Genomic DNA, 13,726 nt, shown 5'->3' on the forward strand with positions numbered 1-13,726 from the left:
GCACCCAGCCGGGCATGACTTCCAGAGGAGCAGTCCTGTTTAGCTTTGCTGATTCTCAAACTGAAGAGTGTAGCTATGTATCTTCTTGCAGCACATGATGTAGATTCATTGGGTTTCCTCCCATCGCTATTCATGCCAGCTTCTGCACAATACAGTTGAAAGGCTGGTGGTAATGCTTAACAGAGCAAAGGGGGATGTGCGGCCAAAGAGGGGGAAAAAAAAACAAAACTAAACACCAAGACCGATGGTGATACAGCCCCTAGCTTATTATGATTAGAGTATGATGAAAATGAGTAGTGAAAACCCCACATGGGAGAGGCAAGCACACCAGTGCAGGGAACCGTAGGCTAACTCCAGCTGACCTGGATCCAGAGCGGGAAGCAGCAGGCTAGTATTGGTGCCAGGCTGCAGAGCAAACATATGGGCATCATCTCACCAGTGCCAGAGAAGCAATTTGGCAGGCTACCATTACCATGCATTCATTACCATCTGCCACCTGCAGATCATCCCTCCTTTCCATTTACACCACACTGGTGCTCATTAAAAGTTTTCCTAGTCCTTGTCATTACAACTAGCTGACCAATACTGCTGCTGACAGTGGTTTGAGCTAAATCAGGCCTCAGTGTGAGCCCTAGCAGCTGTGGAGATGGTAGTTGCTCTGAGACCACTGCTAGGGATACTATTTTTTTAAACCAATTTGCTTTGAATCATTAAAGAACTATACTTTCCTGACATACTGCAGAATTAGGAATTAGCAGAATTTTGGAATTAGGAAGTAGCAAAACTAACCTACTTAATAGTGGTTAGCTGTCATTTTTTTCTACTTTTAGACTTCTCATATCTCTCTCTTCTCCCAAGACACACCAGTTTGGACTCCGTTGAAAAACAATGATCTGAAGGGTTCTCTTTGCATCTCCTGGTTTGATTAGAATTACTCCTTATAACAAAAACATGATTTTGTCTTCTGTCAAAACTTTTCCAAAAGGTTTGCTATCACCAAATTCCACCTACCCTTCCCACCATTCCCCCCCCCACAAAGTGTACATAACAAGCCCGATAAGATTAAATAAAGAAGTAACCCCCATTCACATCTCTAGTAGGCTTACCACTATTGGTAAAATAAGAGTGATGGTGCATACACGATTAAAACTGTATAGTAAGAAGAGTCAGAAAGAAACATCAAAAATAAGTTCATAACCCACAAAAACCTCTTAGGAAGGGAATGAACAAATCAACTAAACTGTGCTAGAACAAAATTGTAACTAAGTAAATTTAAGTTGTTATATAACACCAGGGAAGTCTCAGCTGCAGAAAAATAGTCTTGCTCATTTATTCTATCCCTTTATCAGAGTGATCTTCAGGAGGGCTGACAGCTCTGCAGTTCCTCCACTTCCATAGTGCTTTAAATTTATGCCCACCTCATTAAGACCCTATGGGGCCTTCCTTTTAAGCTCTTCTTGTTTTAAGCCTTGGCTTCACACAGCTTCCAACCAGACTGCAATTTTTTATTGTAGACAATGTTCTTTTGAAAGCTGTAACACATTGGTATGTAGATACATACAAGCTTTTTGCCATCTACATAGTGCAAGTTGGAAGGAACCCACTAGAACACAGATAGGAAAGTAAATTACCTTCATTACAAGCGAACAATCCTTCTCGGCAGTTCCACCACAGCCCCCAACTTGGTTTCTTCCACCCCTCCACCAATCTTAGAAGTTACAGTGCTTTGTCTGCCCTGTTTGTTTCTGGTTATCTTTTCACTACTACTTCTTTGCCCTAGGTACAGCGTGTCTTTCAAATTTGACAGTATATTCTGCCTTTAAAGAGCCTTGAAGATAGGCTTGCCTTTTTCCTCAATTTCTGTTAGCCAAACTGATACAACTATTAACATGTCTTTACAGACTTTGTCACAAAACATCCTTAAGGTACAACTACCACCAGTGGGAGCAGGGGGAACAATAAGAAATCAAGGTTTCAATTCCTGTTTCACTTATTCTCCACTCTTATTTTAAGGATCAACTCTAGGTGAGGTCATACAAGAAACAGACTTCAATAACTTGGACCCAAGGACTTCCCGCAGTGGTAGATCAAAGACTTCCAAAGTTACATTCATGGTTTTCCATAAACACTTTCTAGGAAGTTATCTGTGTTGGAGAGAAGCTTAGCAACAAGGGCTAAAAACCTTTACCAAGTTTGGAACCTAGAAACATAACTAAAACTACAGATTAAACCTGGCTCTACCTGTCCTACAAAAACCAATTCTACTGCATCTTGGAATTGACTAAATCAGGGCCATCACCCTCACATGCGGGAACAGAAAAATCACTCCATTAAGATTAATAGTGGATAAATGAGTGAAAAAACAAAAGCAGTAGTGAGATGGTTGCTTAAACTCAGAGAGCCCTCATCTGAGCAGAGCTCCAGAAGCTTGAAATTCCTTCCTTTCACTTGGTTATTAAAAACTTGTTTTCCTCAAATTCTTCCAGGTGAATTCTTTGCCTCCTACATATATCAAAGGATACTTTCTATGGTGGTAAGCCATGAATAAGTATAATTTACATCAAGAAAGTACTGCATCTGCTCTTTTACCTAGTTTCACCCACACCTAAATTGCAATATAACTCTTTCAAGGAGCCACAAGCCTCCATGGCAATCGTTCCTTGAGTTTTAAACTGGGAACTACAGAGGAGGGAAAGAGTTACCAGCAGCCCTGTGAAGGAGTGATGGACAGAGTTGGCAAGCAAAGGGTTTGGGGTGACAGAAATGAGAGGGAACACTAAACAAAACAGGGCTTAAGCATTTGTTACCTCCAAAAATCTTCACATAAGCAAGGAAGCGCTTCTATAAATACCTAAGTAGCAAAATTAAGATTTGGGTAAATTTGGTCCCATTGCTGAATGAGGAGGGGATCTGTTGATACAGGATGTAGAAAAGACTGAGCTACCAAAAGCATTCTTTACTTCACTATTGAGTATCATGACTGTGCTCCTGAGTACCTGTGTTAATTGAATGGATAAAGAAAAATAATTCCAATTTCACAAAATCCCTCTACATTCCTTTGGTAGGCCCAGGAACCTGGAATCATAAAAATCAGCTTTTGTTCAGTAAGAACACTGCCATTGATCCCTGAGGGATAATTCCATTCTCTAGGTTACCTGGGAGGAGGTGGTGAACATCAGAAAAAATTTCTTCAAAGCACTTGTGGGCTCTCTGTATCCATTGGTTCTGAGAGGGGTTCTGAGATAGTCATCTTCCTGATGTGCTCTTATTTCACAGGCTTTTGTACAATTGAGACTCACTGAGCACATTTCAAATATCAACAAGATAACAAAACTAGAATACCCCTGTGTCTATGACAGAGACTCACAATTAGCTATAACCATTCATGGTGCAGTTCTGGTAATTAGTTTGAAAGAGTTGTGATATAGCTGTATGTGTTCCAGGAACAGTAGAAATAGAGAGCCAGGACTGCCAGATGGATTATTTTCTGCAAGTTATTTGTTCGGTATACCCTCGCAGAAAATTCAGATAGAACATAACAAAATAGGACTGTGTAAAAATTATTCTAAATCTCTGTATAGTTTAGAAGGAATACTTCCCTCTTGTAGCTCTACTGAACCATTCACATGCTTTTATAACCAAGTTATGGGAAAATTTATTTTTTACTTCTCTAGCAAATTCTATCAGCCAGTCCCCTTAAAAACAACAGTAGGAAGTTTCAGAATTTTAAAGCTTATTCAATTCTTTTAGAATTTTCTTGAAGAGGTTAGAAAGAAAAATATATTATGTTCTTATTTTAAGCACAGCTTTTTAGTAGGTAATGGGCAGTTTTTCTAAACAGATGAGATAGGAATGAGGTTTTACATGCTGGCAGAGCCACATGGTATGTTCAAATCTAGCAATAAAAATTGCATCAAATCTATCAGTTCCTAAAACGAATGGAAATTTTTAATCCAGCACATTGCCTTATAACTCCAGACATCACTCCTGGAGCCAAATTTCCACTTAGAATACACCAAAGCAGCCTTAGAGTCATCACTGCATATCATCCGTAATCTTTAAAACATCACAGTCCTAAGATAAAAAAAACTCTTCCTATAAAGGAGGTAAATCAAAAGACAATTTCATCATGGTCAGTGTAAGAAAGCAGAGTCCTACCTTACCATTTTCCTGGTCTAACAGCCATTGCACATTACCATTAATAAACAGGAGTCTAATTTTTACGGGTTTTCTTCAGTCATTACAGATGCAGTCTGGTGCATTAAGTTATAAGGTCAGAGACGTAGAGTGCAGTGGTTTTATCCTCAGCTTGATAGATTATCCAGTGGCACAGCTAAACCAGACATAGGAACATGACATCTAAAGTCTAGCACTGGTGGACAGCCAGCGATCACGATCTGGACTCATACCTCCAACCCCGTGATACCTCACCCACCGTGTGTAAATCCAGATCCCAGATAGTCACAGCTCTCTGTGCAGGGAGACAGAAAGCCCCCTGAAAGCATTCAGGCCACAGACTACACACAAGCCACCTCCAGAGGAACTGAGGCCATGCTTTCACCTGGAGCATCTGCTACACAAGATGAACCTGCCTCAGTGGTTGTCTAGAAATCTCAGTATTTCTTATAAAGCAGAAAGCAAGTAGCTTGCTTTCAGGACTGTGAGGGAGGAAAGCTTAAATCAAACCTCAAATATCATTAAAACAGAAGAAAACAAGAGTATTTAAAATATAGAGAGTAATTTTAGTTACCTTCCTAAAGATTTTAGATCAACAGTATTGTAGTTATACCACTCACATTATTAACATTGGTCCTGTCTGCACTATCTTTTGCAGATTTTAAAGGATATATCCAGTCTGCAATATCCAAAGGTACTTTGATATAAAAATTCAGGCCAATTACCAACTTCTGGGATCACCGCATTTCAGGGTAGTGGGATTCAAGACCTCTGATATTTGCAACTATGAAAACAAGTCAGAACTGATTCTAAAAAAGTAACAGTTACAGTTACTTTTATCTCAATGTACTCAATATATTTTTAAGGGTTTAGAACAAATTGGTGTTTTTGAGAAAAAGCTGAGTGCCAACTTAAAAAGTGATGCCTGTCGAATTATGTGTTATACTTTGGGGTAACAGCAGAAGATGACTTCTTTTAGTGTGGTTTAAATCTAATATTTTATAAGATACCAAGAGCCCATTAATCTCCTGCCTTAATTTGAGTAAGGTTCAGCATATCTTAGAGTGAGATAAAAGATATAACAACCTCATTTCTGCTGAACAGGTCCCTAGTTATTAATTTCAAAAGGAATTCCACCATAGTAGAACCAAATACCAGGCAATGCTACCACTACAAGCCTGTGTAACCCAACTCTGCATGTTGACTTTCAGGGCAAAAAGAAATACTATTCAGTCCTTCAGGATGCAACTTATCTTCCTAGATCAATTTGGTAAGTATCTAATCTAAACAACTCGTCCAGATTCTTTCCGTAACCTATGGAAATGGAAAAAACATCTCCGAGTGATTTGTTCCATTCTAAGTCTTTCTGGAGGTGTCACCTAGCCTTCATTGACTATAGAGGGAGCCTAGAAGCTTTAATTAGGCTCTATGTCTGAGCAAGATAGATTTCAACATTTGAAGTTTCTTGATATTTGTATTAGTGGTACAGTTTATTTTAACTAATTTTAGCCACCAGTAAAAAAATAAGTTGCTTCGTATACACAGACAAAGCGTATAAGAATCATTTCATTCATACAGCAATGTTAGTGAGCGTATTATCAATAAATCTCCAAAGAGAAGGGAGATAAAAGAAAAAACCAACCCTGTAAAAAACCAAAAGGTTATAATACTCTAAAAATCACGTCTCCAAAGGTTAACACTAGATTGCTTCCCTACAGTTTCCTATTAGCATGCTACTAATGAAAAATTACAAGTCCTCTCTTTTGTTGGGCATCTAACGAACCTGATCTGTTTCAGTCTGCAGCTTATGGCTCTATACAATTTTATCCCACAACACTGAATGTCAAGTGCCACTCCCACCCCCCACCGTGTTCCTAAAAACCTAGCCAACTCATCCTCTGTGAGAGAGGGAAATGCTAATAACCAAAATTACAAATACTTCATTGTCTTATTACAATATGCTTATTTACATAAATGCCCTCTATTCATCTTATTGGAGCAGCCTGACCAAAACAAAATTTGCATTTAAATAGTATCACTATAATTGACATCAAGTACCTGGACTTATTTTCATACTCTTATTTCCACACATAAGAGGCTGGGAAAAGCATTCTCTACTCAGGAAACAAAAGATCAGTATGAGATAATAAGCAGAGTAATTTCTCAGATTTTGGTTTAAGTTCTCCAGACACCCTGCCCTTTTCCCCACTTCAAACTATGTGGTAGTTAAAAAAAGAAACAGCAGACAAATCAGAGTTGGTTTAGTCAAGGGAAGACTGAATCGGCCTGCAAGATCTTGTAACAAAGACACGAGTTGCTTATAGACAGTTTCCCCGAGTAGAAGCATCACAGCCGAAAGCTACAACAGATGGAGAGCACTGGCCATTGCTTTCTTTTTTTCTTCCTTTTTTTTTAAAAAAAAAAAAAAAAAAAATCAGGACAACTATCATATCAGCAATCATGCACTGGGCAGCAGAAGCACGGGGATCTTGTTATCAGAGACTAGAATTTCACTGGAAGAAAAGATTGTCACTTCAGAACTGAAAAAAAGATCGCTGCAGGAAAAGTGACCGGAGCTTCTTTGAGTACCACCCTGCTGCAGGAAGGGGACTGCATTGTATTTGAGACATGATGCAAGAGAAGTGGCAGCCTTGTTCTCCAGTGGGGGACAGTGGCCATAGAGACACAAGTGGAAAAAATAAGGACAAAACTCTACCAGCTACAAGAACTGGAATACGTTCACAGAGCACCTTTCTGCTTTCAGGAAATTCAGGGAGAACATCCCCTCTGAATACCAGCTTACAGTAGATTAGTAGCCCTGCTACCTGAAAGCATCCTGTAGACCTACGTTTTGCCAAGGACGGATACCAATCAGGAATTGCTTTCTCATCTCAAAATAAGGTCTGAAACAGAAGGAGCTAATTAAAGCTTCATCTCCTGCAGCTCTGGACTACAACACAAATCATTGCTTGGACAAAGAATAGTGGCACAGTAATGATTATGTGATAACGATTATGTTTTTATTTGGGGTTGCTGTTGGCTTTTTCCCTACAGTTCTCTTCTCCACTCTGTTTCTCATCCATAAAGCCACAGAAGTGCATCAATTCTGCATGACATAGAACTGATAAATGAAGCATTTAAACGAGATGAAGATTTGACTCCAAAAGAGGGCAAAAATTGTAGTAATATTCAAAGGATAAAACCTTGAAGCAAAGAGTTGTATGAACACAGCTGATCTGCTCCAGCTAAAGCATCATTTCTCAAAGCGTAGGCTCTAAAGCACCAAAAGGCTGCCAGAGGACATCCCTCTTCAGACGAGGGTGGCAGCTCACCTCCCCAAAGGATGAGACTGAGCATAGCAGTTCCAGTTATGGGCTGCAAAAGTTTCACAAGGAAGGGAAGAGTTAGTTACCTTCAGTTGCTAACACTCCAAGTCACAACAGATTTTAAACATTTCAGAAGTGTTGGGGTGGGGAGGGCAACCTCTGGGAGCAGACAGAGTATAGAGAGCCTTACACAGATGGGCTGATGTTTATGACCTGTACAAAGCCCTCCTTTGTGTTAGCCTCAGCATTGTATGAGCACAGGTTTATTAAACTGAGTTAAAGTGATCTGTTTGCTCAAATACTTTGTGGCTCAATGACAAAAAGAGGCTCCGTGACATTTAAGTAAATTCATCTCACCCCTTGCAATATCAGCAGCATGTTTTGTGTTCGATTTCTCATTTTTCTATTCTAATAATTAAGAGAAGGAATTTTTTTTAAAAAAAAAGCAAAGACAAAATTCACAACTAAACCCCAGGAAGAAAAAAAAAATTGTTTCCAAATATAATCCAAACCTTATATTTATATTTTTGCAAGGCATTTTAAGTAAAGATTTGGTGAAGATCAGGTTCAAGACAAATAAAATACTTGCAAGGTTTAGTCCTCAGATTAACAGCTTCCAGACACTTTGCCAATCCCAACAGCATCCTCTTCCCCAGTTCAATAGGAGCTACTGTGAAGCAGGTCTAAGATGTGGCCATCTGTAACGGCCGTTTAGGAGTTGCTACCTCAGCTGAGTTCATTGTCACACAGTACCTTTTTTCCATCCCAACATACCCGCTGTGACAGAGACCTTGTAAATGGCTCATCGTTTCACTCTTGCCAGGGAAGTCAGCTGTACAGGTAGTACAGTTTCAGGGTGTCAGTTCCAGAAGCCAACTGTAGTTCACCAGGAAGCAGAGCAACTGCAAGCAAATCAGAGGATCCTACTCCTGCATAACCCTGCTCCAATAAAACTTAAAAACATCCCAGTTAGGTCCTGTTACTTTTACTACAAACCCAGCAATAAACAGCTTCAGGATGGTAGTCGTGGGCATCCAAAATTCAGCACTCCTTAAGTATTACTAGGAATGTGACTCCAATTCACTGGAGGTAAAGGACCCGTCAGGCCCAAGCATAAAGTTATCTTTATCAAGAATAATGTTCTGCTCCATTTTGTTGTTATTCATTTACACAACAGGGCAAGTCCTTTCTTCCCAACCCACAGGCTTACTGTGCTGAGCAGCAAACAAGAGCCCATTTGCACGTGAAGTTGTTGTCCAGGTCCTTTTATGTACATCTTGTCACAATCATTGTGGCACAAATAATTTCCCAAAGGAATAATTGTCACTACAGCTCATGTAACATCTTATCCACACAAACATACTTTAAGAAGTTTTTGCTGTTGTTTTTGATTTTATTTTTTTAAACAAATTAACTTCTGATGGGTTTTGCATCTGTGAAGAGAACAGTTATTCAGGCACCGACGAAGTTTTGCAAACAGAAAGCTATAGGAATGCAAGTATTTAGTATTGCCTGAAGTGCTCTGCAGAACACAAGTTTCTATACAAAGGCATCCTTATGCTTTAAAGCATAGTCAGTAAAGATGTTTTCAGCTTCTTTCCAACCCTTCTGTAGACAATTAAATGAATATGCAATTAATCACAAGCCTTTTCATCCAAGTCAAACCCAACATTAAGACTTGCACTGATTTCAGATCAGCACTACCAGGAAAACCCAAAAATATTCAAGCAGGTTATATTTTATTTCCAGCAGAATACATTGGTCTTAAGTTACTAGTCTTAGGTCTACAGCAACACAGACACAGGTCACAGTTGCAGACTTTTCTTGAACCTTTGTCTGCATTAAATGGGCTTTGATCTGGAAGCTTGGTGCAGTCTTCTCTGGAGCCCCAAACCAATATTATTTCATGCTGTTTCCTTCCAATACCTTCAATGCAATGTCTTAATCCTACAAGACATTGCTCACGCCTGTGAAGATCAAGTAGGGTGAATACAGGTTTTCAGGGCCAGGCCCCAGTCTCTAAAGCACACTACACAAGAATGCATAAGACTACGCCCACCACTGCATGAATCCCAACCTAGACAGTCTCAATACACAAATAAAACATTACGCATATTGGCCCCAGATATTTTAGTACTCGCAAAAGCCTGTTCTCTGAAAGTGCACTTCTTGATCTCAGAATTGCTCAGGTACTTAGCTTACATACCTACCTTGCTAGGTTCACATCTACTTTTGATTTTTGCATTGTTCCTCAAAACTTCAGGCAAAAGAGCCTTCAGCTAGAAAAAAAAGCCTGCATTACAGAAGATTACCAATTCCTTGTGCAGGCTTTAGAAAATGTGTACGTGTGGCAGGGAAAGGGAAATACCTCGAGTCCAGAGCACTCTGCAAGTTATATGAATGACTTCAAGAACCTCAGATATGCTCAAAACTCACTTGATCGCAATCAAAGACATACAAGTACTGTTTTGTCAACCTGATTTTCAGATTCTTGCCTCTTTAGGATCTGGTATACAGATATCAGAATTTGCAGAGGCATGGTTTGCAGCACACCATACAACAACAATTTATAAGGCCCTTCTCAGTGCAACTGGGCTAATTAACCTCCTGTTTCATGAAGAAATAGTGCCCAAGACTCCAGTAACAGCAATTCAGTCTCATTTAAGTGCCGTATGAAAAGCGTTAGTGGTAAACAACTTACATTTAACTGAAATTTAAAGTCCACTAGTGAAAGTGTCAAGGTTTCTGTCTACTGCAGTTTAACACTGCTAACTTTACCAAGAACTCGAGCCAAAAAGAGCGCATCAATTCCCTGTCATCTTGGTTCAAAAGCAGTTTCAAGTAAATGAATTTATCAATACTCTAATTTGACAGGCACTGTACATCTCAAAAGTTATCCAGTCACTTAAATTGATGCAGTTTCTAAAGTCAAAATGGCCACCCACCACTCTCCATTGCCTGCAAACCTCAGTCTTTCCAATGTCTTGAAAAAATGAACATTCTCCTTTCCTTTATATGATTTCAGTTTTTACACGTCTTTTACAAAGTATCTCTATCTTCCAGCTGAGCTATTAGTGGGTACTGGAAAACAATCTACCTTGTTTCCTGAGTTATTGCAGGCCAATATACTTGTCAGTTCTGACACATACAGCAGTGATTTTTTTTTTATTTTTTTCCCTGACAAAATATGGAATCCAGTTACAAGTTGAATTGTTGCTTTTTACAGTCAATTCCCCATCCTCATACTAGTCAGAATGAAATGATCCACTAATACACTCAACTATTTCAGGTTTTAGATAGTTAGAGTGCTCAATTCCCAGTGCTGTAAATGGGCATATCAAGAGCCTGCCTCACAGGCACCAAAACTCAACACGTATATATTTTTTAAAGTTGACGATTTTCACTTCTTCCAGTAGAGGATTCAAGTTCCCTCCAGACTGAGGACTCCATTCACTTGAAGACCTCTACATAATGTCATTACTTATTAGCTGCTTTTTAAAATTGTTTTTAAGTAAGTCTTAGCTGGTTTGCTCTCCTTCATCCATTCCTAGATCATCTTTAAGGTTCCTTCCAACCCAAACCATTCTATGATTCTATATCAAGCCACTAACTTCAGATTTGTCTTTATGACCCAGTTAAATCAAGTGACAGACATTCGGCTTTGGGCACTTAGCTTTGTCATACCATGAGTTGAAACTGTGCAAGCACAAAACTTCACGTGAACTGGAATGTAGGCATAGCATCAGGTAACCGATCTTCCACTTCCTGTGTCTCCTTCTTATTTGATATTTATCCAGTCAGGTCACCCTTATCTAGACATATACCTGGTGGCCAAGTCACATTTTCTGTGACCCAGTTTTTCCTCCCTGCACATCCTGCTCTGCATGCAAGGTGCCTTCTCACTCCTTGGAAGAATCCCAAGAACTTTCAATCAAATGTGATTGAACATCTCTATCCTGAGGATAGCAGGACACTGTACTGCTAGCACCAACTCTCCTTATAGAGAGATGACTCCTCTATAAGGCACATCAGTTCCAGCCTGATGAAGAGCAAACTCCAGCTCTAAGTCATTAATCCCACAGAAGTAAATAGCTTTTGACCAGCTCAAGTGAGTCAGTTGAGGCACACCTAAATTTCATAGAGAAACACCTCATGCTAGAGAAACACCTGTGTGACCCTATGGACATAAATTTTGAATATGAATAACTGAGGATTAAACCATCAGCAGTATTTTATAGCACTGTAATTCACTCCTTTTCTTAGTCTCCCTCCCTCCTGCTTTTTTTACTTCCTTAATGCCTAAAGGACTTGTTTAGTTCCCAGAGAACAGCAGATTCTTAATATTATTTGGTTCCATTTGCAAGTCATCTTGTCCTTTCCCTTCACCTTGCATATCACCATTACCTTATTTTTTGTATTCTACTAAGTAATTTCTCTGTTCTTTTGTACTCTTGCAGTCCTCTTTTTTGCTCTCCCACCTCCTACTTGTTAACGCCACCACTGCCCCCTGACTACTTCAGATTCACTGAGAAACACCACATCTCTTTCCTCCAATGTCCCAATTCACCACAAGCTGTGGAAAAAATAGCTCACATGAACAAAAGGGGCTTTCACCAACTTCAGGTAGGAATTGCAGGTAAAAGCTCCAGTAAAGATGTTGAAAGATCTCCTAAAATATGATATCCAACGAGGTCCAGGCTATAGTTCTTCTGAGAAGAAAAGCAATCAACACACCATACTCAGGACTTGGCAGCAGTGTCCAGATCAACACATTTGGATCAGCCATTTGTCATCTGATGTAGAGACAAGGAATCAAGACTCTGGTGGGAGTTCACCTCTACCGGGGCCTTTTGGGTGAAGCACAATGTCCACAGGGTGTATATACATCCGCAGCTTTGTGAGGAATGGCGGGGCTGGTCCCTGGATGCAGGACGTCCAGTGCCATGCCAGGCTGAGAAAGGCAGCCTCTTTTTCCACAAGGCAGTTATAAAAGCTGAGGAGCAGCCAAGGTTCCCCTTCACTGCACCTGTCCAAGTTTCTATCTGAGCACTCCCCAACCTATTTCCATGAAAAAAATAAAAAAACAAATTAAAAAACAGCTGACTTGCTTTAGAAGTCTAAGCCCAGAGATCCTCACTTAGGGAAACAGAGATCCCCCAGGAATTTTGATACACAGATCTTGTGGATTTACTCTCCAAACTGTAGGCTTTCTTGAAAAGCCTCAAGTCTTTCAGGTGAATTGGCCTCGTACCTGGGAATGCAGAGATCACCAACACCCAACTGGACTGTTGAGCAAACGCAAGTTTCTGTAGCTCTGGAATATCATAGCATTTTCTTATGTAGAAAGCAAGAATGGTGTCGCATTTCCTCTAGAAGCTGTCAGAACTCATGCATTCCCAATCTCACCTTGCAATTTTGTTTTGTTTCCTAAAACACAGGGGAATTAAGCAATGAGAGAAGATGACGTGCACCTGGCAAAACCAGCTCTTGACCACACTGATTGAATCCAGCTAGTTACATGAGGAGAGCATAGCAGGACGTGCATCATAACAGATCTACCACACAGTAGTCCCCAGCAATATACTTCAGTTCCCATTTACACAGCAGCTGTACATACAAACCTCATAGTAAGAATCCAGTTGTGGTGCAAAAGAGTACTGAGTTTGAGGATAAAATCCCTAAAGCTTGGGTTGAGGTACTGCTAGCAGGGACAAGGCAGAGCATGAACAAGATTGCAGATGATAACATTTAGAAGCGTAGCGCTCGCAAAAGGGAAAAGCTCTAGAAGGCACAACTCTTGCATTTAACTCTGAGGTCAGCTGAAATTGAACTGGCAGAAAGTTAAAACGTGCTACTTCTCAAAATTATGATTGCTTTTTCCATCATTGCTGGGGCGAAGCCAGCTGGAAGAATGTTTCCAAAGGACTTATGTTGACCAGGTTATGCTCTTATGGCCCCATTGGTAACAATTTAACAGAAAGTGCCCTGATGCGATTACTACTGCTAGAACACTGAATAGTAAGATTTTAGTACAAAAGTTCAATTTTGTGATTGCTAGTTAGGCATCCTGCTCTGCTGAAAGCAATTCGGCTTTGCAAGACTGTCTCTTATAGCAAGACTGAAGCTGTAAGTAAGTAGAATACACACCCAATTTCTACCTATACTAGAAAGGAAGCTATGCTCCCAGCTGTCAGTAACTTAGATAACTACTTGATTTCACCCCC

This window comes from Rissa tridactyla, chromosome 6 (assembly GCF_028500815.1).
Source record: "Rissa tridactyla isolate bRisTri1 chromosome 6, bRisTri1.patW.cur.20221130, whole genome shotgun sequence".
NCBI classification, from domain to species: Eukaryota; Metazoa; Chordata; class Aves; order Charadriiformes; family Laridae; genus Rissa; species Rissa tridactyla.